Here is a 24,700-nt window from a genome sequence, read left to right as displayed (position 1 = left end):
GTCCCTCTAGCCCAGTGTCCTGTCTGCCCACAGTGGCCAGCACCAGGTGCCCCAGAGGGAGTGAACAGAACAGGGAACAGTACAGATGCAGTGAGCTAGGGACCCCATCTCTGCCCATCCTGGCTAAGAAGCATTGATGGACCTGGCCTGCATGAATGTATCCAGTTGGCTTTTGGACCCTGTCGTCTCACAAGTGATGAAAACCTATCCCCCCTCCTTCCCCTCGTCTTTCACATTAGACAGCCCTGTCCCTAAAATTATGGGTTAGAAATGGGCAAGTCCTGTTAGATCCCAGTTTGGCCCTTCCCCCTCCATCCCTGTCCGGCTGGGAGTGCTGAATCTAGAGGGAGAAAAAGTCTCCGGGGTGCTCTAATCTGGTGTCTTGTTGATGGGGAATTTTTCGAATGACAGCGAGGCCCTGCTACAGTGGCTATACAATTCCTCTCCCTCCCCGCTGTGATCTCCCATCAGTACCCTGTCATGATGTGGATGGCGGAAGCCTCGGTCTTGGGCCGACCAGTCAGCTCCAAATCTAGTTGAAGGGGATTGATTTTTCCAGGCCACCTGGGACACCTTGCAGGTGGAAGGTCCAGTCTGAGTGATTTTGAAGGGGTCACAGACAAAGCAGCAGAGATCCCTTTCTGGCCCAGCTCCAGGGGCTGTGTGTTTAAAAGCTTTCAGCCCGCTGGTCCCAGGGGTGCAGCACCGGGAAGGTTTGAGCAATAACTCTTGAGCACGTTAACGACGGCTCTCTCTTTGGTGTATTTCACCCGGGCCGTGCGTCCTCTCTTCTCCCAGCAGCAGAGCGCTAGCGGAAGTTTCTCCTTTCCTTCTGAAACTGTCGTGCCTCCCGATTCCCCCAGGGGTCGGGCGGGTCTGTCACACCGCAGGGCCTGCCGAATGAACAGTGACACCTGGTCACTGTGTCTGAGAAGGAGCCCTTCAAAGAGAGCAGCAGGTGGGTGAGCTAGGGTGGGCATCCGGGTCCGGCGGGGCTCAGCCCTTCCGTTCCACCTCCTGCAGGTTGATGGAGGAGTGTGTGTGCGATACACCAGGGAGACACGCTGATGCACCATCTCCTACCACCTGATCAACTGTGTTCCCTGTAAGCTTGTGTGATTGCTCGAGGGAGTCAAATGCCGCCTCGCTGATCAGCAGAGCGCTCCCGGCTAGGTTTTTTTGGTTTGTCCTGGTGGTGCACATTTGCACATAGCGCAGTCTGCAAAAAATTATTCCGCACATGGATGATAAAGATGAGAGGGAACATGGCTTACCAAACTGACACCTTTGCTGGAGGAAGGGATCAGTGGTGACATGCACCGCTAATTCTGAGCCCAGTGGTTACATCTCTGACTCAGAGAAGTCTGATTTACACCAGGAAAGCTAGGGTGGGAATGTGGCCCTGAAAGGACCAAAGATGTGACAAGCGCTTGATAGATTATAGGCTAGACGGGAACCTCCGTCTCGTCTGCCCTCCTGTGCCACACACGTTAGAGGACTGCCCGGAATTAATTATGAGGCTGCCACGGCAGGGGACTGTCACATCAGCTCCTGGTCCTAGATGTTTACTGAGCTCCAGGGGGGATTTCCATAAGCCACAGACCTGGGGGAGGTGGTGGAGGATTTAGCAGGCTGTCTTTGGGGCTGAGGCGCCGACTGTCTCTTTTCCTGGGAGCGGAGACCAGACACCCGGATCCTGACGTCTTCGGCCCAGCTGCCTCCGCCAGTAACAAACAACAAGCAGGACCGAGTGGCAGGTCTGTTGGACACAGGGCCAGGCTGTGTCCAGACCTGCACTGGTGCACAGACTGAAGAGGAGGTGGAGAGGGGACAAGGCGCTTTTCCCCAACCTTTGCGCCTTGGGCAGCTGCAAGCTTAGCGCTGGACCCAGATGCTTCAGGGCGGGAGACAGCGGGCAGATCCAGAGCTCCAGCTCGCCTGGCCCACTGGCTACTGGTGCTGGACAGATGTGTGTGGGGGGGAAAGACAGTAGGAGATGCTGCGCCCTTTCCCAAGAGTGACCGAAAAGGCCCTGGGGATGACAGTGGAGGAGAAGCTGGAGATGAGTCGACAGGGCGCCCTTGTAGCCAAGGCTAATGGCGTATTGGGCTGCATTAGGAGGAGCATTGCCAGCAGATCCAGAGAAGTGATTATAACCCTTTATTCAGCTCTGGTGAGGCCACATCTGGAGTGTTGTGTCCAGTTCTTGGCCCCCCACTATAGAAAGGATGTGGGCGCATTGGAGAGGGTCCAGCGGAGGGCGACCAAAATGATTCGAGGGCTGGAGCACATGACCTAGGAGGAGAGGCTGAGGGATTTGGGTCTGTTTAGCCTGCAGAAGAGAAGAGTGAGGGGGGATTTGAGAGCAGCCTGCAACTCCCTGCAGGGGGGTCCAAAGAGGCTGGCGAGAGGCTGTTCTCAGTGGGGGCAGGTGGCAGAACAAGGAGCAATGGGCTCAGGTTGCAGTGGGGGAGGTCTAGGTTGGAGATGAGGAAAAACTATTTCTCTAGGCGGGTGGGGAAGCGCTGGGCTGGGTTCCCTAGGGAGGGGGAATCTCCATCCCTAGAGGTGTCCAAGTCCTGGCTTGACAAAGCCCTGGCTGGGCTGATTGAGTTGGGTTGGTCCTGCTTTGGCCCGGGGGCTGGACTCGATGACTCCTGAGATCTCCGCCCGCCCTGGGGTTCTACGATTCTACGAGCGCTGCAGGGTGATTCTTTCATCCAGCAAGATGCAAAGTGGGGGCCTTGGGCATCTTCCTGCCTAACCCTGCTGTCCTCCTCTGGGCTCTGCAGGGGGACCACCCTAGGGAACGCTCCCACAGTGATGGCAGAGCCAGAGCAAGCGACTCGGCAGGACCAGAGGTGGGACCTCCCTGGCCCGGCACCCTCGGGACCTGCCCAATCCGCAGGAGGGAGTTTGCTGGACCAGGGCCGGTCGGCCCCATGTTGATGGACTCTGGGCTCTCCCAGGGTTTGTAGCAGAACACAAGGCTCCCCTCCCCCTGGGCCACCCGGCTCCGCAGCCAGCTGCTTCCCGCTGGGGCTCTCTGGGGGGGACCGCCGTGCCGCCGGACCAGGGAAGTTGCCGGACCAGGGAGGTCCAAGCCGTGTTCCGTGTCTGGTTGGTGGGATCTGGGTGGTCCGAGGGAGGCTGGGCCTGCAGAGCAGCCAGCGACGTGGTCACAGAACGATGCCTGCACTCGAGGGTTGGAGGGAAAAGCTCAGATTCTCCAGCAGGATCCTGAGACCGTTTGCTGTGTGCAGGGCTGTCCCTGAGGAGCGCTGGGCCATCGTTCTGCTGGGGCAGGTGTGGCGAGCTATTATCCATGGGGTACCCAGGCCACGGCAGCCCATGCTTCATGCCCCCTCCCTGCCCTGCACAGACCCCTCGATGTGGCAGAGAGGATGCATCCTGCAGGGCTCAGCCCTTGGGCTTCCGGCCCAGGAGGGAGTCGGCTCCAAGAAGGGCCAAGTCCTCCCGGCTCCTTCCCCACACAGGTGGCTGATAGTAGACTTGGGCCGAGCTTCGGGGAGAGGGGTCTGAGGATGGAATTTCACTCACTTGGAGAGGGGGTAGTTGCCCCTTTCCCTCCCTCCCTCCCCAGGGCCAGCATCCCCCCGCTGCACTTGTTCTGACTGGTGCTGTAAGTTGGCCCCATCAGGCCTTTGGTCTATCCAGCCTCCCCTGAGCCTATCCCACGGCCTATGAGTCAATTTCCGGTGCCAATTTCAGGTGCACTGCCCGGCAGTGTGAGCGTGCACAGCACGGCCCCTTCGAGGAGGGCATGCTGCTAACATCACGGATGCGCTCAGCCCACCAGATCTCTCTAACGGCCGACCCATCGTCCAGCCACAACCGTCCCCCCGGCCACTCTCTCCTCCCGGCCCTCTGTGCCCCAGCGCCCACTCAGCAATCCATTACGGTGACCGAGGGCTGGTCTTCAGCCCAGGGACCCCGCTCGGCTTCCCTCCGTGCATTTCCTGCGCCTTCCGGACGGGGCCCAGTTAATTGCGGATCACAGCGCGGCGTAACGCTTCCTCTCTGTGTCTCTCTCCCCCGCCCCCTCTCTTCCTTCTCGTGTCAATTTCTGGCGTCTCCGTAGCACATTCAGGCTTGTTCCGCGATAACAATTTTTGACATCCAATGATTGTTGGCGGAGAACATTTCTATCCCGCACCGGAGAGGGGAGGGGGAGAGCAGGAGGTGCGAAATTCACAGCTCGGCAAGGAGATCGTTATCTTCTGAAACGTGGGAGAGCGTGAGACCCGTTCTCGCAGCCGGGAGCAGCCCAGCGATCGCCTGGCAACCTCCTGGCAGAGTCCTCTCCCTCATGAGGTCTCTGCTCCCGGCGCGTGCTAATAAGGGATTCAGATGGGACCTCGCGATGTCAGGGAGAGAGAGATGGGGAGGCCCACGCAGGCCCAGACACTGCGGTGGAGTCCACTAGTCACTGGGATGTGTCCTGTGTGAGACGGGTGAGGCCCAGATACCTTCTCTTTAATCCGTCTGTCCACTCCGGGCACGGCTAGCTCTCCGACAAGGCCGGGCTTTCAGCAGCATACGAAACGAGGGGTCGGTAACCCAGCCAGACCACGGGCCGTTGAGTCGTTAAGAGCCCGTGGACTGGCGACTGGAGGTCTAATCCCAGCTCGGTCAGGGGCTTCCTCTGGGGCCCGGCTCTTCCTCGCTTTGTAAAATGGGGGTGATGCTTGCCCCGTGGGCTGTTGTCTCCAGTTCGACCGAGTCTCCCCAGCCAGGGACCGTCTCTTGGCTCGTGTCTCTGCAGGTCCCCCCGCCATGCGGCCTCAGCGTGGGAGCCGGGTGCTGGCAAAGCTGCGAACCCCTGCCTCCCCTTGGCCTAACGCCTGCCTAGGAGGAGATTTTAACTCCCTGCCCCCTCCCCGCAGTGTCTGCTCCGACAGCCAGAACCACGCCTGGGTTCTGCTCAGCCTGAGGAACGCTTAAAAGCACATGAGTCTAGCAGGCAGGGCCTGTTCACACCAGCCTGGGGGAGGTAGCAGTGGTGGGTGTCCGGGATCAGGGAGCCAGATGCCCATAGGGAGGGGATGTGACCATTGGCCAAAGTGAGCAATCCCCAATTCTAGGTGTTACCATTGAACCCTGCTGATGTAAATCCAAGCTAAAATGAATGTCTGCAACATAAGAACATGGGAACAGCCAGAGCTGGACAGACCAAAGGTCCATCTAGCTCAGCACCCAGATGCCCCAGAGGGAGGGAACACAACAGGTAATCATCACATTACCCCTCTCCTGTCATCCATTTCTAGACAAACAGAGGCTAGGGACACTATTCCTACCCATCCTGGCTAATAGCCATTAATGGACCTAACCTCCATGAATCTATCTGGCTCTTTTATCAACTCTGTTGAATTCCTGGTCTTCACAACATCCTCTGGCAAGGAGTTCCACTGGTTGACTGTGAAGAAAAACTTGGGATCAGAGAGTGTGGCACGCGCGTGCACACACACAAAGACACACACACACACACGGCTGTGCCCAAGCCATAGAGGATGTAGAGGAGAAGAGGGGAAATGGAGGAATACGCATCAGTGGGGATCTTTAAAGAAGTGACTTAGAAAGAGCCGCCGGCAGACATAAGCCAAGTGGAAGAGACGCTTGAAACTGCAGGTTGACCAACAGGGGCAAAAACCGAACCTGTTCCAAGCCTGAGGTGGATACGTTTGTGGGGGGATGGTGTGGTGAGGCCGTTTGCGATGGCCCATCCGTGTCAGCTCTCGGCAGTTATCTCCAGCAGCCTGAGATGGGGCGGGCTCTGAGGGTATGTCTACACTTGCAGCCTGTTTCGGAACAGGACTGCAATGTAGGCATTCGGAACTGCAAATCAAACCCGGGATTTAAATATCCCACGTTTGATTTGCATCTTCCCAGCCAGGCGCCGGTTTTTTGAAATTGACAAGCCCGGGGTAACTGCCCACGTCTACTCACGGCAGTGAAACGGGCGTTCGAAATAAAGCCCCATTTCGAACTGCCTGGTATTCCTTCTGCAATGAGAATGCCAGCGCCAGCTCCCCATGAGCCAGAGCTGGCTCCGGGCGCTACCGTTCCCCCAGCTGGTGCACTAAAGCGCTGCCTGGAGGCTTTCCCCCCACAAACTCGACGCGCCTGGTCCCCTCCACGGCTCGGCTGTGTGACGCGAACATGGGGACTGGCCTGCTCCTCCGCTGGGGGCCAGGGGCGTGAGGTGGGTTTGTCCTTGTTGTTGGGGGGGAGGTATTTTTGTTTGGTCTCCGGCTGATTTTTCTGTGAGTCAATGGCCTCCAGCCCCAAAAATGTGCCCCCTCCCCCGGCCTGAAGAAGCAACAGCCTGTCTCCGCTCCACAGGAAGCCGGCGCCGGCGAAGAGGCGCCACGCAGGGTGAGGGAGGAAGAGAGGGAAGGCTCTCCCCTGGCATAGCCCTCTTGGGGCCTGCCTGCACCCGAAAATGACTTCAAAATCCCGGCATTTGAAATAACGACTCCTGAAATAACAGCATCGAAAGCGCGTGGCCCCACCACGAGGGAGCCTCGACATGAGTCCGTGGCAGGCTCCGTGGCTGTGGGCGTGCCACTTCGACACGCGGCCCCAGAGAGCACTGGGGAGCAGTGACTTCGAGTGACTCTGGGGGGTCGTGCTTTCGAAACAGCGGCGCCGGCACGTCCACATCGGCGCTATTTTGAAATCCGCGTTCCTCCCTGGGGGAAGCAGGAGTCCAGTTTGCGAAATAACGGCCGTGGGCGTGTGGACGTTCCGCTTGTTATTTCGAAAGAAGGGGGGTGTGACGGGGCGCTCCTGCCCCGCACTCGGGGGCCAAGGCGAGGGCCAGAGGAGCCCCTGGGGGGTGGGCAGTCGGCCCATCGCGGGAACCCCGGGCTTGCCGTGGACCCAGGGGCCGGCGCCGCGGGATGCGGGGAGCAGGAGGCGCCGCTGGAGAATGCCCCGGGAGGAGGGGCTAGCGCGGCGTGGGCGGATGATGTCACTGGTGGAGGGGGGTCAATGCGCGTCGTAGGCGCGGTGACGCAGGGGAGCCAGGCCAGCGCTGAGTTTAAAACAGCGCCCGGCAGCATCAGAAGGAGGAGGGACGGCGAGGCGTGGAGTGAAGGCGGCGAGGGCGTGGCAAGGACCCTCCAAGGGAACCGGCCCCGAGGAGGGACAGAGTAGGAAGCGGCCCAGGGCAGGGTTGCATAGCCCGTGAGCGGGTGTGTTTAGGGGTACTCCCCCCCATCCACTAGGCAGGAACCGGCTGTCCCTGACTTAGGGCCCTGGGTCGGGGTTCGGAGTGGAGGTGGACCCAAACCCCCCTACTCCGCCCGTCAGGGCAAAACGCATCCATGAGACTGGCTGTCTAGGTCGAAGCGGACAATAGAGTGACTCAGGGACCAAGGGAGCGAAGCCCGGGACTATTTTGGGGGTGCCTGGCCCCCGACTGGTGCAATAAAAAGGGTGATGGGAACCCACCCATGGAGGAGGTAGCATGATCTTTTTTACAGGGGGTTATTTCAAAATCACTCCATAGTGTAGACCAGGGCTTGCATTTACCCACTAGTCCTGCTGGCCTGCTTCCCCCACCCCACTGGCACGACACCTCCCCCAGCTGGGGGGCAGAGTTAGACTTGGGCCACACTCCCCTTGACCCGTCCCAGAATTTACCTTTTTCTTGACGACCATCCCCTAGAAAATGACACCAGCAAAGCAATCCTAGAAGAACACAATGCAGGCTGCAGAGTCCTGAGTGCCAAAGGTCTCAAAGGCTGGATTTATGGTTGCCCAAGAAACCCTATTTCTGCCCCCTTGTGCATGGGCACGAGGCTGCAGCCTTTCATGGCATGATCACAAGCACCTTTTCCCACCGGCCCTCTGCCTCAATCAGAGCGCAGGACGGATGCAAAGGAGGCCAACTACCCAGGCACGTGTAAATCTGCCGTTTCCCAACTTTGGAGTGCTTGGGTCTGCCCCCTCAATAACATTCTTGTGCGGCCATTGTTGGGGGTCATTGTGCGTACGCTCACGCACGGCACCCAGGATAACGGGCCCACGTGCTCGGTGCTGTACGGGCCCGGAAAGCCCCATTCCTCCGAGGACAGAAGACTCGGTTAGCCGTCTCCGAGCGTCCAGGCGTGAAACGTGCCAGATGCACCGTGCACAAGGGAGCTGGGCTTTTATTACACACTATAACCTAATACCAGAGCAAAGCACAATAAAAGGAGCAATATCCCCGCCCCATAAAATGCTAAGCCAGGGCTATGGAACACTCAGGGTCAATTACATCAAATTCTCCCTGCCTGCAGAAAGCCGGGGGATTCTGCTCCGTGGACTGATATTGACCAGACCTGCTGTCAGGCGATTTAGCGCAGGCTGGCCCGTGTAGCGTGGCCTTTCCCAGCATGCTCTCCTGCGACGAGCTGGGAGAGGCCACCAGCTGGAGCCCTAATGCACCCCCTTGGCAAGGACCTGCTGCACAGCCGCCTCTCGCGCCTTCCAAGGGATGCTTGGCTGTCCCCCTCTGTTTCCTGCGGGCTGGCCCTTCTTCTTAATTTCCCCTGGGCAGCGTGATATGAAGGCTCATCATGATCTATTCTCCTAGGGCAGAGGAAGCATTTGGGAAAGCGGATGAGGTTGCCTCGCCTGCTAACCCTCCTCTGAGATGCTCCTCTGCATCAGCTCTGCGAGCTCGTGAGCCCGGAGCCGGACGGGTACTGGGTACCCCCAAAAGCCTTCGGACTGCCACGGAAGATCACCGTTCTGCAGCCGAGCCCCGTTTGGTGGCCTGGAGATCACAAAGCCGCCCCCACCCATTCGGGAGGCGCCCCTGCTGTCCGGTGGCAGAGCTGCCTTTGTGGGAGCGGATGGAGGGGTGGCCGCAAGGGGTGCCTGGGTCGTTTTCGGTTTTCTCTGCAGTCTGAAGGGGTTTTTTGGGGGGAGGGGTTGTGGGTAGCAGAGGGTTCTGAGAAGGGAACCATGGCCAAGTGCAATGGTTCCCAAACTTTTTAGCATCACGCCCCCCTTTTTGATTTTTGAAAAACCCTCATGCCCCTACCCCCCCCCCCCCCCAAATAACAGAAAAACTCATTGAGCAAAAAAAAACAAACAAGGAAAAAAGGAACTGAACAGGGCAGCAAAACTTGATGGGGGAAGAGGGGGCTAGGTTGCCTCATGCCCCCCCTGGAATTTCTTCACGCCCCCCCCAGTTTGGGAATCCATGAAGTGGTTCATGCTTATTGGGCAGAGAGTCAGCGCTGGGGCCCCGCCTTGTGCCTCAGTTTCCCTGGCTGTCGCTCTCAATACCTCAGCGGTTTCGAGCTCCTGAACCTCGGGCTCTCCATAGCTGCACCAGCCTTACCTGTGGGGTCTGGCTGGGCACCTGGGGCACGTGCCGCTCCTGATCCTGAGCACACGTTCCATGTCCTACGCCCATTAACCCTTTGGGTGCCGGTGCGCTGTCCCCCATTGCAGCCGTGCTAAGCTGCAGGTGCGTTCTCCCTCGGTGCCCGTGGTGTGCAAGGCCGCTCAGACAGGGCCTTCTCACTGCCCCTCCCTGGCATGGTTGGCGCGGCCACGCGGCAGACGTGTTCTGCCCAGACACACTGACCGGTGGCAGGAGGAAAGTCTGGGAAGGTCGGAGAGCAGGGACGTGCTGGGGGAAGCCACCCCTCGTTACTGTTCTTCTGCAGCACTGAATGGGTGGTTGAGGTGTTCTGGCCCCTGTTGGAAAAATCTCCGCTAGGGACACGCAGGTTTCACTCGGGGAAAGCGGTCTGTGCTACCCATGGACGCGCTGTGTCTTTCGAGCCCTTCAAAGCAAGTTTCCCATCAGGCTGACGCTGAAAATGCCAATCCGTTGTCTCCCAGCGCTGCCTTCTCCCCGCCGGTGCTCAGAGGCAGAGCTTTTGCCTCCACATCCCAGACACGATGCACCCTGCCGCTCACATGCTCCTTTGCCCCCGTGCGATGGACAAGCAGCTACGGGCTTAAACTGCAGCAAGGGAGGTTGAGGTTGGACATTCGGAAAAACGTCCTGCCTGTCGGGATGAAACACTGGAATAAGTTGCCTAGGGAGGTTGTGAACTCTCCATCCCTGGAGATATTTCAGAGCAGACACCCAGACACCTGTCAGGGATGCTCTAGATCACGGCTACTCAACACACGGCCCGCAAGCCACATGCAGCCCACAGCCTGTTTGTTTGTGGCCCGTGGGTGGGAGCTAAAACAAAAAAGTAGTTAATATCATGGTCTTCTGCTGAGATGTGTTTTAACAGCTACATTCCTGGACTGTCATTGCTCATCCAAAGCGCTGTCATAGGGGTGGAAGTCGGGTAAATATTGCATTGTATGAATATCAGCAGAACTGACTTAAATGGGCCCTGTGTTTAGTGTAGTCTTGCCTTCATCTTTGTATTCATGCCCGTCAGTGTGAAAGAAGCTATTTGCATATATTTGCATAGACATGTGCATGTCTATGCAACCACACTTAAGTTGCGGCTCTCGACATGTGCTGTGAGTATCATTGTGGCCCCCGGGGCTTCCAAAGTTGAGTAGCCCTGATCTAGATGGTGCTTGGTCCTGCTGTGAGGGCAGGGGACTAGACTTGATGACTCTCGAGGTCCCTTCCCGTTCTTTGATGGGCATTTTTAAGTGCTCCATGCCCGTCTGGGATTGGAGTCCAGCCCTACTGGTTTGGGTTTTGCAGGCGATTTGGTGGCACCAGTGGCCTGAATCGCATGGATTCTGTGTGCGATCCCTCCTCATGACAGACGTGGGGTTTACCCCGGATCCAGGGCAAGCCGCCTGCCGCCGGAGGAGGGGCCGCCGAAGGCCTGGCCCGCGCACAGACTTGCCCTGGGGTCCTGGAGGGGTGATGCAAGTCAGGCCAGCTCTGTGTGTGGAAAATCGTATTGACTGAAGCGCAGTTTTAAATTGGTTTGTAAATCAATGGGAGCTTAAAGCTCTCGGACACCGACTGGAATGTCTCCCAGGCTGAGGGAAGATGCGCTTCAGTGCAGGCCACAGAATCTCACCCACCCCTCTTAGAATAATCCTCTCACCTAGATCTCAGATATTGAAACCTTCGAATACTTTGAAGACCCCAAGATGCAGAGAATCCTCCAGCTGTGATCTGTGCCCCATGCTACAGAGGAAGGCGAAAAACCTCCAGGATCTCTGCCAATCTACCCTGGAGGAAAATTCCTTCCCGACCCCAAATATGGCGATCAGCTAAACCCTGAGCATGTGGGCAAGACTCACCAGCCAGACGGTTCTCTATAGTACCTCCTATCATCCCTCCATTGACCTATTTCCCACTGATAATGAATGGTCAATTAGTTACCAAGATCATGCTATCTCATCAAACCATCCCCTTCATAAACCCATCTCGTTTAATCTTGAAACCAGATAGATCTTTTGCCCCCACTACTTCCCTTGGAAGGGTCAAAAAATCAGCTGGATACATTCACGGAGGACAGGTCCATCAGTGGCTATTAGCCAGGATGGTAGGGATGGTCCCTAGCCTCTGTCAGAAGCCAGGAAAGGGTCTGTTCTGTTCACTCGCCCTGGGGCACCTGGCGTGGGCCTTGTCAGCAGACAGGACACCGGGCTAGATGGGCCTTTGGTCTGACCCAGTCTGGCCGTTCTAATCAATCTACTGGGTGTTTCCAGATCTGCACTGGAGCATCTTCGCTGCCTTGTAAACCCAGCTCTGCAATGGCTGGCCCCAGGTCTCGCCGCCATGCTAACACGTCCACACTGTGCTAGGCAGACCGCCAGACGCGGGTCCGGGGCTTGAGCTGTGTCCACACTGCAGAACAACATGGTTCAGACCCGAGTCTCATGGACCCTGCTTCGGACACCCTCCCCCCACCTCCGGGAGATGCTAAGATCTGAGTTCTGCATGCTTACTACGCTGAATCAAACAGATCTGTGTTCACAGTGGGGAATTGGGGGCTCCAACCCGTGCTTGAGGCCAGGTTCCACTGCAGGGTAGACCTAGTCCTAGAGTTCAAGGTGAGAAGTGACCAGACCAGTGTTCTTCTTAATTTTTTCCATCCATGTGCAGAATAAATTTTGTTATGTGCACCAAAGCAGGTGCAAATGTGCACCACCAGTAGAAACACATGCTGTCAGCTGTCGGCTCTGTGGGCACTCTGCTAATCAGCTGGGTGGCATTGGAATCTCTCCTGGGGTCTGCCTACGCGCTCAGCTTACAGGGAACACTGGACTAGACTGTGAGCATTGTAAAGCCCAGAGCACTGATCGTCATCCAGCCACCCACGCCCAAAACTCAATCATCTATCAGGGATGGTCTAGGGATGATCTAGATGCTACTTGGTCCTGCCGGGAGGGCAGGGGACTGGACCTGATGACCTCTCGTGGTCCCTTCCAGTGCTAGTGCTCTAGGATTCTATGATCTGGCTGAGAACAAAGTTTTACAGCTCTCAGGAGTATGAATGAGTGTGTGCCCTGGGCAGAGAACAGGAGGGATGCTGGGGCACCAGTGCCCAAAGCCCATGCAATAGCAGGGACATAAGAGCGATACTGCAGAGATATCGGTTTGAAACAAACAGGTTCACTGATGTAACTAACATTAATCTGAGCATCGCTAAACTGGTTTAGTTACATCGCCGCACAAACTGTGTGTGGACAAGGCCTTAGACCTCAGTCTGATGGCGGTTCCGGACGTACCTGGCGCAGAACGCAGCAAACCATCGGTAAATAGCTGTCGGCACAATCCAGTGTATATAGAAATCCTTCCTAGTGCCCATGAGGTAAGTCCTTCCCAGGTCAGGACAGTCCCACACTGACCCCAGTAGCAAACAGCCATCTGTGCGTTCTAGGATGGAAAATATTAGCAATTAACATTTTTTTTTAAAGAAAAACATCTGCCGCATCTGTCGTTTTGCTTCTTCAGAGCTTCCGGCTTGGAAACTTTTAAAACAAGTGGCTATTTTTAGATTGACAAAAAAAAAAAAAAAGAATTAAAAGCCTCAGTTTAAAATTTAAAAATATTAGTTTGTGCTCTTTCCAGAGCCTCTGAAGTGCACTTTGGATTCTTTCCTGAGGATGTTGTTCAGGTGGGACTGGGAGGGGTGGATCCAGATTAAATTGGCTATTTTTGGTGGGGGAGGGGTGATAAGGAACAGACCTCCGCTCTGCCCCTTTCTCCAGCGGAGCCATGTTGCATGGGCTGAAAACAATGTTTTGTTAATTATAAAGGGAGGAAAGACGGCCTCGCAGCTGGTGCTGAAAAGCCATCTGCCTGGCTGGCACGCTGGAGGCAAAGAACGAACGAAATCCATTGAAATGTTAGGGAGTATGAAAGCTAGGAGCGGGAACGTACCCATAAGAACATAAGATTGGCCAGACTGGGTCAGACCAAAGGTCCATCTAGCCCAGTAGCCTGTCTGCCCACAGTGGCCAGCACCAGGTGCTCCAGAGGGAGGGAATCAAACAGGTAATGATCAAGCGATCTCTCTCCTGCCATTTATCTCCACCCTCTGACAAACAGAGGCTGGGGGCACCATTCCTTGCCCAGCCTGGCTAAAAGCCATTAATGGACTTAACCTCCTTGAATTTACAGGGGGTCACCGCTATAAGTCGCCCCGGTATACATCGTTTCACACTAAAGTCGTTGACATTTGTAGGAACCGATGCATTATAAGTCTTACCATTCCCTGCTATAAGTCATGTGAAACACTCCCCCCAATTTGCTTACATTGAAGTCAGGTGCAGGAAAAAAATTCCCCTCTATAAGTTGTCCAAGTTTTTTGGAGTGTATCTTGGACTTATAGCAAGGACTCTCTGTATCTAGTTCTCTTTTAAACCCTGTCATAGTCCTAGCCTTCACAACCTCCTCAGGCAAGGAGTTCCACAGGTTGACTGTACGCTGTGTGGAGAAGAACTTCCTTTTGCTTGTTTTAAACCTGCTGCCCATTGATTTCATTTGGTGGCCCCCTAGTTCTTATAGTATGGGAACAAGTAAATAACATTTCCTTATTCACTTTCTCCACTCATGATTTTACAGACCGCTATGCTACCCTCCTTAGTTTCCTCTTTTCCAAGCTGAAAAGTCCTAGTCTCTTTTTCACCTGTAACAGTGAGCCGGTGGTGACAGCGGATTGGCAAGTCCTATGTAAATGCTCTTGTAATTACCACCAGACGGATCTGAACCTGAGATCTCTGAAGTGGAGTATAGGAGCCTCTACCCTCTGAACTAAAAGCCAGCTGGCTCCCAGCCCATGCTGTAGAGGTCTCTTGGTCTTAACTGTTGCAGTGGTCTAGGTACCACTTGCATTGCTCAGTAACCACACTAGAGCTATGTCTACACTTGCGCGATCTTGCACCAGTGATATGCAAATGAGGCTACGCGTGGAATATTGCCAATCCTCATTTGCTTATCTAATGAGCCGCCATTTTTGCAGAAGAGGCTCTTGCGCCAGGAGGAGCTGTCTACACTGCCACTTCTTGCGCAAGAAAACCCCGCCTGCGCAATGCCGATATTCCTGAAAATAATCAGTGTAGCGGCATTGCGCAAGAGGGCTTTTCTTGCGTGAGAAGGGGCAGTGTAGACAGCAAGAGCCTCTTCCACCAAATGGCGGCTCATTAGATATGCAAATGAGGCTCAGCGATATTCCACGCTTAGCCTCATTTGCATATCTCTGGCGCAAGATCGTGCTAGCGTAGACATAGCCAGGTGTGTGGGTTACACTATCACTGAACTTGAATACTGGCCAACGGTTCTCACGCTAGTGCTGCCCTGGGACTCCCACGCACACCCCCTGAATGCTGCCCTTAGCTCCGCCTCCTGCTCCAGCCCTCGGCCTGCCCCCAAACACACCCAGCTCCACTGATGCTCCACAGTCCCGGCCCCCTCAGTTCTTACGTGTACCTTTTCCCCTGCAGTTTCGTTACTCGGCCTTTTCTCATCCAGACCTGACCATGAGCGAGGTGCGCAACACACCCAATCAAATCAGAAATGAAACCAACCCTTTGCCTCGCCCACAAACCATTAACATGCACAAGCCTTTGGCTCAGTTCGTTCCTCATCTGTAATTCTCCCACATATCCTCGCTTTGGCTGAAATCTTATGTCGGCACCTACAGCGATTGGGCTCATCTTCCCTGGCCTTGTGACGTTCCTAGGCAAAGGCCCCATTTAAGTCAGTTCTGCCGATATGAATAAAATGCAACATTCCCCCGATTTCCACCCACATGACAGCACTTCTAATGAGCAATGACAACAGGAATGTAACTACTAAAATGCATAACAGGAGATCATTATATTGACTCACCATTATGGAGCGTGTTCCCAGTCAGGGCCAGGTTCAAAGGATCCTAACCGCGGGCCACGTGTTGAGCCCTGTGTAAACCCAAACCGCACGGCAGGCCACAAACAAATGGGCCGTGGTCAGTATGTTGAGGAGCCCTGATCTAGCCGGTGCTTGGTCCTGCCGTGAGGGCAGGGGACTGGACTCGATAACCCCTCGAGGTCCCGACCAGTTCTTGTGTTCTAGGATTCTATGACATCCTGATAATTTTCTGGCTTTTAAAAATGTTGCCTGAAAGAGAAACCCGCTCTGTGAAATGATTTTATGCAGAAAGCTCGGCTCAAAAAAAGTTTGTTGAACAAAAAACAGCAGCAACTCTGCCTTGGGGCCTTCCCAGGGTGTCAGGACAAGTTCTCCTGCTTCATCATCACCAGTGGCAATTGTGTGTCCTAGATGCTGGGGTTGGCACAGGGGGGCAGAGCTGGGGCAGGGGGGAGGTTTGAGGTTTTTCTTCAGACAGACTTGTGCCCAGGTCTCCAGAGAAGGAAGATTAGTTGTTGACACCGAGTGGCCTTCAGTACCGACTGCCCTAAAGCTTGGACTTGTGTCATGCACCTGTAGGCTGTGTCTAGACTGGCAAGTTTTTCCGCAAAATCATCTGATTTTGCAGAAAAACTTGCCAGCTGTCTACACTGGCCGCTTGAATTTCCGCAAGAACACTGACGATCCCATGTGAGATTGTCTGTGTTCTTGCGGAAATGCTATGCTGCTCCCGTTCGGGCAAAGGTCTGTTTCCGAAAGACTTTTGCGCAAAAGGACCAGTGTAGACAGCTGAGATTTGTTTTCTGCAAAAAAAACCTGATCGCGAAAATGGCGATCGGGGCTTTTTTTGCGGAAAAGCGCGTCTAGATTGGCATGGACGCTTTTCCGCAAAAAGTACTTTTGCGGAAAAGCGTCCGTGCCAATCTAGACGCTCTGTTCTGAAAATGCTTTTAACGGAAAACTTTTCCGTTAAAAGCATTTCCGGAAAATCATTCCAATCTAGACGCAGCCCGTGTGCTTCTGCACCCCGGTGCTAGAAGAAGGGAATCCGCCAGGCTCGCTGATGAGACTGATTGGTGAGACTCCTGCTGCCAGTTGTGGGGCTGTGATACAGACACATCTCCCTCTGCTCTGGGTTCATGTGTTCTGGGCTGGATTGGAAACCCAGAGCCTAAAGCAGGAGACCTCTGAGAATCCCATTTCTGATGCTCTGAGACACCCTCTCCCCTGCTAAACCCGAATTAACATTGTAGGGTCGCAGGGGAGGGGACGACTTCACACAAGTTTACACAAGTGGTTCCCCCATTCGAGCTGTTGGCCCCTGCCCTGATGAAACTGTGCATCGGGGTGAAGGGTGAACATAACATAAGAACATAAGAACGGCCGTACTGGGTCAGACCAAAGGTCCATCTAGCCCAGTAGCCTGTCTGCCGACAGTGGCCAGCACCAGGTGCCCCAGAGGGGGTGGACTACACGCTGTGTGAAGAAGAACTTTCTTTTATTAGTTTTAAGGGAGATTATAGATTCATAAATGAAGGCCAGAACGGACCATTTCAATCACCTATTGAAACTGCACCATCTGCTCAGGACACTCCCCAAACAAACACAGGAACAAATCGACACACCTTTAGAGCCCCGACCAGGGTTGTTCTATCTATTACCCAAGATCCACAAACCTGGAAATCCCGGACGCCCCATCATCTCGGGCATTGGCACTCTTACTGAAGGACTGTCTGGCTATATGGATTCTCTGCTCAGACCCTACGCCACCAGCACTCCCAGTTACCTTCGTGACACTACGGATTTCCTGAGAAAACTACAATGCATAGGTGATCTTCCAGAAAACACCATCCTAGCCACCATGGATGTAGAGGCTCTCTACACAAACATCCCACATGCAGATGGAGTACAAGCTGTCAGGAACAGTATTCCTGATGATGCCACAGCACAACTGGTGGCTGAACTCTGTGAATTTATCCTCACACACAACTATTTCAGATTTGGTGACAACATATACCTCCAGACCAGTGGCACTGCTATGGGCACCCGCATGGCCCCACAATACGCCAACATTTTTATGGCTGACCTGGAACAACGCTTCCTCAGCTCTCGTCCACTTACACCCCTTCTCTACCTACGCTACATCGATGACATCTTCATCATCTGGACCCATGGGAAGGAGACTCTGGAAGAATTTCACCATGATTTCAACAGCTTCCACCCCACCATCAACCTCAGCATGGACCAATCTACACGGGAGGTCCATTTCCTGGACACCACGATACAAATAAGTGATGGTCATATCAATACCACCCTATACAGAAAACCTACCGACCGCTATACTTACCTGCATGCCTCCAGTTTCCATCCCGGACACACCACACGATCCATTGTTTACAGCCAAGCACTGAGGTACAACCGCATATGCTCCAACCCCTCAGACAGAGACCTACACCTACAAGACCTTCAACAAGCATTCTGTAAACTGCGATACCCACACGAGGAAGTGAGGAGACAGATTGACAGAGCCAGACGTGTACCCAGAAGCCTCCTGCTACGGGACAAGCCCAAGAAAGAAACCAACAGAACACCACTGGCCATCACCTATAGTCCCCAGCTAAAACCTCTCCAACGCATCATTAGTGATCTTCAGCCCATCCTGGACAATGATCCCTTGCTCTCACAGGCCTTGGGAGGTAGGCCGGTCCTTGCCCACAGACAACCCGCCAACCTGAAGCATATTCTCACCAGCAACTACACACCGCACCATAATAACTCGAACTCAGGAACCAATCCTTGCAACAAACCTCGGTGCCAACTCTGCCCACATATATACACCAGCAACACCATCACAGGACCTAACCAGATCAGCCATACTGTCACTGGTACATTCTCCTGCACATCCACCAACGTAATATATGCCATCATGTGCCAACAATGCCCCACTGCTATATACATCGGCCAAACAGGACAGTCCCTACGTAAAAGAATCAATGGACACAAATCTGATATTAGGAATGGCAACATACAAAAACCTGTAGGGGAACACTTCAATCTTCCTGGACACACTATTGCAGATCTAAAAGTAGCCATCCTGCAGCAAAAAAACTTCAGGACCAGACTTCAAAGAGAAACTGCTGAGCTACAGTTCATCTTTAAGTTTGACACAATCAACTCTGGATTAAACAAAGACTGTGAATGGCTTGCTAACTACAAAAGCAGCTTCTATTCTCTTGGAATTCACACCTCCAGATCAGCTGCTAGAAGTGGGCCTCATCCTCCTTGATTGGATCCACCTGGTCATCTCCAGCCTGATCCTGGCCTGCATATTTATTCCTGCCTCTGGAAATTTCCACTACATGCATCTGACGAAGTGGGTCTTTGCCCACGAAAGCTTATGCTCCTACACTTCAGTTAGTCTATAAGGTGCCACAGGACTCTTCGTCGCTTTTGCAGATTCAGACTAACACGGCTACCCCTCTGATACTTCAATCACCTAGTCTGACCCAAACGTCTGCACCCGAGAATTGCTGCAGCATAGTGTCTGAAGCCGATTCCGGCCTTTCCGGAAGACTTGTGAGCAACACAGATTTACCCCCGTCCCCCTCCACATGAGCCACTCCAGCGGTTCCGCCTTGTGGCAAAGGAACCTTTTCCTTCTAGCTTGGCTCAGCTTCAGCTTTCAGCCAGGGTGGCTTTTTCGGCAAGCTTCGAGAGCGGCCGGCTGCCAGAAAGCGTGTCGTTCCGTAGCCTCTGCCACGCCTCTGGAAGTGAAATAGATGGAGCCTCTTTAGCCAGGTTTTCCAGAACTCCCGCAATTCTTGTAGCTCTGTCAGGCACCCTTTCCAGCTTGTCCACATCCTTTTTCAAGTTGGACACCAGAGCCAGACTTAGGAAGTGAGGATGTGGGTTTGGGCTTATTTAGTCTGCAGAAGAGAAGAGTGGGAGGGGATTTGAGAGCAGCCTTCAACTTCCTGAAGGGAGGTTCCAAAGAGGCTGGAGAGAGGCTGTTCTCAGTAGTGGCAGGTGGCAGAACGAGGAGCAATGGGCTCAAGTTGCAGTGGGGGAAGTCTAGGTGGAATATGAGGACAAAGTAATTTCCTAGGCTGGTGGGGAAGTGCTGGGCTGGGTTCCCTAGGGCGGGGCTGGAATCTCCATCCCTAGAGGTGTTTAAGTCCCATCTTGACAAAGCCCTGGCTGGGATGATTGAGTTGGGATTGGTCTTGCTTTGGGCAGGGGGCTGGATTTGATGACTTCTGAGGCACCGCATTTCAGGAAAGATGTGGAGAAATTGGAGAGGGTCCAGAGAAGAGCAACAAGAATGATTAAAGGTCTAGAGAACAGGACCAATGAAGGAAGGCTGAAAGAATTGGGTTTGTTTAGTTTAGAAAAGAGAAGATTGTAGAGGGACATGATAGCTGTTTTCAGGGACCTAAAAGGGTGTCATGAGGAGGAGGGAGAAAACTTGTTCATCTTGGCCTCTGAGGATAGAAGAAGAAGCAAGGGGCTTAAACTGCAGCAAGGGAGGTTTAGGTTGGACATCAGGAAAAAGTTCCTACCTCTCAGGGTGGTCAAACACTGGAATAAATTGCCCAAGGAGGTTGTGGAATCCCCATCTCTGGAGATATTGAAGAGTAGGTTAGATAAATGTCTATCAGGGATGGTCTAGACAGTATTTGGTCCTGCCATGAGGGCAGGGGACTGGACTCGATGACTCTCGAGGTCCCTTCCAGTCCTAGTGTTCTCTGATTCTATGATTGGATTCTATGAATCTATGGTGTCCAATAATGGTCTCAAGTATCAGAGGGGTGGCCGTGTTAGTCTGAATCTGCAAGAACAAGAAGTCCTGTGGCACTTTCTAGACTGGCTCCTCTTGCTGTTCCCTTTCAAAGCTCAACCCAGTTATACCAACTCTCATTCCTTTGTGCGTTGCCCGCTTCCCGGGCTGCCTCTGTCCTCTTCTCCCACGACCATCTCAACGTGCTGCACCCACCCTCTCCTCCCGCCCCCCCCTAGGACTCAGCTCTGCTGTGATGCTGCATGAACGGTTAGTGAGGTGGGTGGCTTGTGAGACACCCTAGTGGGAGTTAGCAAAGCTCCGCTGAGGTCAGATACTCTCATCACTGCCTGCTGGGAAATTTCTTCCATTGTCCTCGGGGGGTTTCTGCGTGAGGAGGAAGGTGCCCGCCGCGGGCCTGTCTCCGAGGAAGGCTTCTGTGTATGCGGCAGCGTGGCTGTAAGGGGCCCCCACCCGGGCGAGCAGACAATGGAAAATAGGCTCTGTCAGACGAGCGTGAAATCCGTTTTTTCCCTCAGGTGGCAAATTTGGTGGCCAAAGGGATTGGCATCGATGGACTGTACGTAGACGTCAGTGAGCGCTTGGCTTGGTGCGGCCTTGGCATTTTGAGTAAAAAAAACCCAACCCTTCAATAATATCATGTGACTAGGGCCCACATGAAGTGGATTAAAGGCCGGCTGACTGACAGGCCTCCCAGCCTTCGCAACCTCCTCTGGCAAGAACTTTGCTCTTGTAGGAGGCAAGACACAAGCAGTAAGTTACCTCCAGGCTGTGCGGGGGCTTGGAAAAACCCCTGGGAATGATGGGAGATTTTTCTAATCGAGCAGGGAACCAGCAACCTAGTCTTCCTGTACTTCCAGCCCCCCCAGACACACTCCATCCAGAGGCATTTTTGTGGGTCCAGCTGCTGTGTCTGAAGTAGCTGCTAGGCAAACTGGTCATTTTCCTTGCTGGGACAGGAAGCTTGAATTCTTGCTGCATGGGAAGACCCTGTTTCCAAGGGACTGAGCTCAACCCAAAGCAGTGGTGGGTACTGTAGGTATGCCAGAGTGCCCCATAGCTCTAGGTGAACATAGCTGCCAGTGGGTAGATTTGAACTTGGGCCTTTTGGGGCTCAATGTAGTTGTCACTCCCACTTGAGCTATGAAGCCAGCAGTCTGGAGAGCTCCCTTGTTCTTAGCTCTCTCTGTACGTGCCACTGCATGGGACAGCAATCCATACTAGGTGTGTGGGTTACATACACACATCCTACAGGCTGGCCTCTGCCCCAAAGCCCTTACAGTCTCAGTGCTGGGAGCTGTTCCAGAGTCATCTCCTGGGAGGATCGGGTTTCCCACACGCTGGCTGAAGGGACGGATTTCCAGAGCTTTGGAGACATGGGTTGGGTCTGGAGTAGCTGGGAAGCAGAGGCTGATCTGTGGAAGTGACTTTGTTGGTCTACATGATGCTGGGAATTGCTTCTTGACCTTTAAGAAGTTGTATTTTGGGGCCCTTCGTGGAGGCTTACCAAAGGCACCGCACTACACAGAAGGGGAAACTGAGGCACGCAGCTTTTTTGTTTTGTTTGTTTTTTAAGTGACACTTGGGAAGCCTGGGGCAGGGTTGAGAGCAAACCCATGGTTTCCTAGCTGCTAGTTCTGGGTCACAGTGCCACCCGTCGCCTCCCCCCCTCCCTCCCGCCCTCTCCCGGGACAAGTTGAGGGCTGGGGTCAGGTGCTGTGAAGCCATTTCCCATCCTGGATAAAACAATGACTTTTCCTCACCCGTGAGAGCTGGGAAATGGGAGAGGCAGGACGGTCATGGAATTGGGACAGATCCCAAAAGTCAGGTCTGCTAGTCCCATTTTTGCCACGAACGCGCTGGGAGACCTTGGTCCATCTCCTCCTCTCTCTGCCTCTGGGTTTTCAGCAGTGATGTGGGACCATCATTCATAGCTCAGGGTGGGGGCAGGGCTGCCCGTTAACGTTTGTCGGGCACGCTCAGATCCCAAAGCAAGTGTAGGGCTTTGTTATTGTAGGGTTACCCGTAGGGGCGGAGTTGCTGCTTTAGGGTCAAACAGCTCGCGGTGCTTTGTTGTGTTTGTGGGGCGGGGGGGGGGGAGGGTCTCGTGAACCGCTTTGTTCTGAACAATGTAGCCAGCTCTGGCCAGTGTTTGTTAATGGGGGGAACCCCTCTTGGATGCTGGGCAGCAAAGCCTGCTTTGTTATTGTAGGGTCACCCAGAAGAGTCAACGGAGACATTCCTCCAGGGAGGGCTGCCTGCGGGGTGGGTGGCCCATTTTTTTACCCACAGCTTTCGGGGAGAGGGGACAGCCCATCTGGCCCAAGCACCCACCCCAAAGCTCTCTGAGACGTTGACTTACCTCTGTTTGCGAGCCCTCTTCCGCCTGCCGTCCTCATGGCGACAATTCCGCGGGTGCACCCTCGTGCGCTCGCACCCGCCCCCGCAAAAGAGGGAAGCGATGGGAGGGACAGCCCTGTAAACCAGGGTTGCTTCAGCTGCAGCCGATTACCCGCCCGATCCTCTTTGCTCCTAAATCATTTCCTGAAGGGCTTTGCGAGACCGCAAGAAAAATTCCCCCTCCAGGAAAAAAAAAATGGTGAAAAGTTCAAACTCGGGCTGGTGTCCCTGCGCTCCTTTCATCGCCCGCTCACTCCGACGGGAGCCCCGGCCTGGCGTGTGAAAGGTAACACTGAGTACCCCAACCCCTTCCCCTCCGCAGGGGCGGAAGCCCCGGCACGGTTATTTAAGCCTCCGTCTTCTTCCTGCTTGTGACTTTTTAGCAGTCCTTAGGGGACAGCCCAAGTATGTGGCCAGGCCTGGAGATGGTTTAAAATGCATTAAGCTCGCGGACAAGGTGTCATTAGGACTTCTTCAGAGAGAGAAAGGAGGAGGCCATCTGCTCTAGGAATTAGCGGGAGCTCATTTGCCCAGAGGGAATCTTCTCCGGGGAGGAATAATTGTGTGTTCGCTCCAGGATTTTCTCTCTTCTGGCTACTAGGATGACAAGGGGCAGAGAACTGCTTTGAACACTGTGGTTATGGAAGAGGATTTGGGCTGGGTGAGGTCAGACCTATCTAAGGAAAACAGAATGTGCTTGGCTTGAAAGTGCCCATCACCGTGGTTTCTAGGCTCCAGAGCCCAAACTCCAACCTGAGGCATGACGTCAACGTGCCACCTCCACCATCTTTTTATGATACGCTAATGCCAGCCCCTCTACTCCAAGCCTGTTGACCCAGGATGTGAGGTTCATTTCTGCCCGCTCCGAAATGCTGTGTAGACGTACCCTACGGGAGTGGATCAGAACGCAGAATTGCTGGGCCGTGGCTTATTCGGACACGTCTAATGTTTTCCCCTCTTTCCAGAAGGAACATTTGAAATTTCCTATGAAACAAAAATTCTGACATTGTCTCTGGGAAACTCGAAACAACCTTTTGTGACTTTGTTGATTCTAACCGTCTGGTTTATAATGTAACAAAAGTCAAAGCGGCAAAGTAGCAAACCAATGGGTTGTTTGGATTTTTTTTTTTTTGTGTGTGCTGAAAATCAATAGTTCCTGCCATTCATTAGGATGTCACTGAAAATGGCATTTTCCCACAGAAATCCGAAAAACAACTAGCTGCCTCTAATATGTGCCACATAATAAAGCAATATCTGATCCTCTCTACCCTTCTATACTGATCCTGCCATGGTAGCTGGGAGCTTGCCTTGGTCTCCAGGAGAGGAGCGTTTTTTCCCTTGCTGATCCTCGGTCAGATCCTCTCTGTAAGACAAGGGGTTGGTCTTACCAGCCGACTCTCGGCTATGTTGCTGAGGGTTTAACTTTACCCTCTCACCCTTCACCATACGCTTCTTGAGGATGCTGGAGAAGGTTAAGAACATAAGAACGGCCAGACTGGGTCAGACCAATGGTCCATCTAGCCCAGTATCTTGTCGACCAACAGTGGCCAATGCCAGATGCCCCAGAGGGAGGGAACACAACAGGTAATCCTCACGTGATCCCTCCCCTGTCACCCATTTCCAGACAAACAGAGGGTAGGGACACCATTCCTACCCATCCTGGCTAATAGCCATTGATGGACCTAACCTCCATAAATCTATCTAGCTCTTTTTTGAACCCTGTTAAAGTCCTGGTCTTCACCGCATCCTCTGGCAAGGAGTTCCACTGGTTGACTGTGCGCTGTATAAAGAAAAACTTTGGTTTGTTTTAAACCTGCTTTCATTTGGTGACCCCTTGTACTTATGTTATGGGAATACGTAAATAAGTTTTCCTTATTCAGTTTTCCACACCAGTCATGATTTTATAGACCTGTACCCTATCCCCCCTCAGTCTCCATATTCCCCCTTAGTCTCATATCCTGGGCTGGTTGGGCTGCCCTACAGTGTTTGGTGCAGAGTTTCTTTTCTGGGCTGCCTGCCTCCTGCTCTCTGGGAAAAACATCCCGAGGCTTGTTACACCCACCCTGGTGATGGTGGGCGTGTCTCCAGGTAGTTGACGCCCACTTCCACCTAGTCCTAGCCAGGGACAGGGTGGGGATGGGAGCCCCAAAGGGAAGGTCCTGGCTGAGGGAGATGGCTCAAGTCCA

At 53.9% G+C, this 24,700-nt stretch overlaps 1 protein-coding gene and 1 long non-coding RNA gene across 2 annotated transcripts in view; one reads left to right on the top strand and one right to left on the bottom strand.

Moving 5' to 3' along the window:
- The window catches only part of CNTFR (ciliary neurotrophic factor receptor), a 474,842-nt gene that overhangs the window by 12,882 nt on the left and 437,260 nt on the right, over positions 1–24,700 (top strand). The window lies entirely within an intron of this gene.
- Positions 9,193–23,395, bottom strand: LOC142829780 (uncharacterized). Its single transcript, XR_012904533.1, has 4 exons — positions 22,477–23,395; positions 15,299–15,565; positions 12,694–12,841; positions 9,193–10,037 (listed from the first exon to the last, which is right to left on the bottom strand). It is a non-coding gene; the product is annotated as an uncharacterized LOC142829780 (long non-coding RNA).

This window comes from Pelodiscus sinensis, chromosome 6 (assembly GCF_049634645.1).
Source record: "Pelodiscus sinensis isolate JC-2024 chromosome 6, ASM4963464v1, whole genome shotgun sequence".
Taxonomy (NCBI): domain Eukaryota; kingdom Metazoa; phylum Chordata; order Testudines; family Trionychidae; genus Pelodiscus; species Pelodiscus sinensis.
Note: the sequence above shows the minus strand (reverse complement) of the source record. Positions and strands in the feature narration are given on the sequence as shown.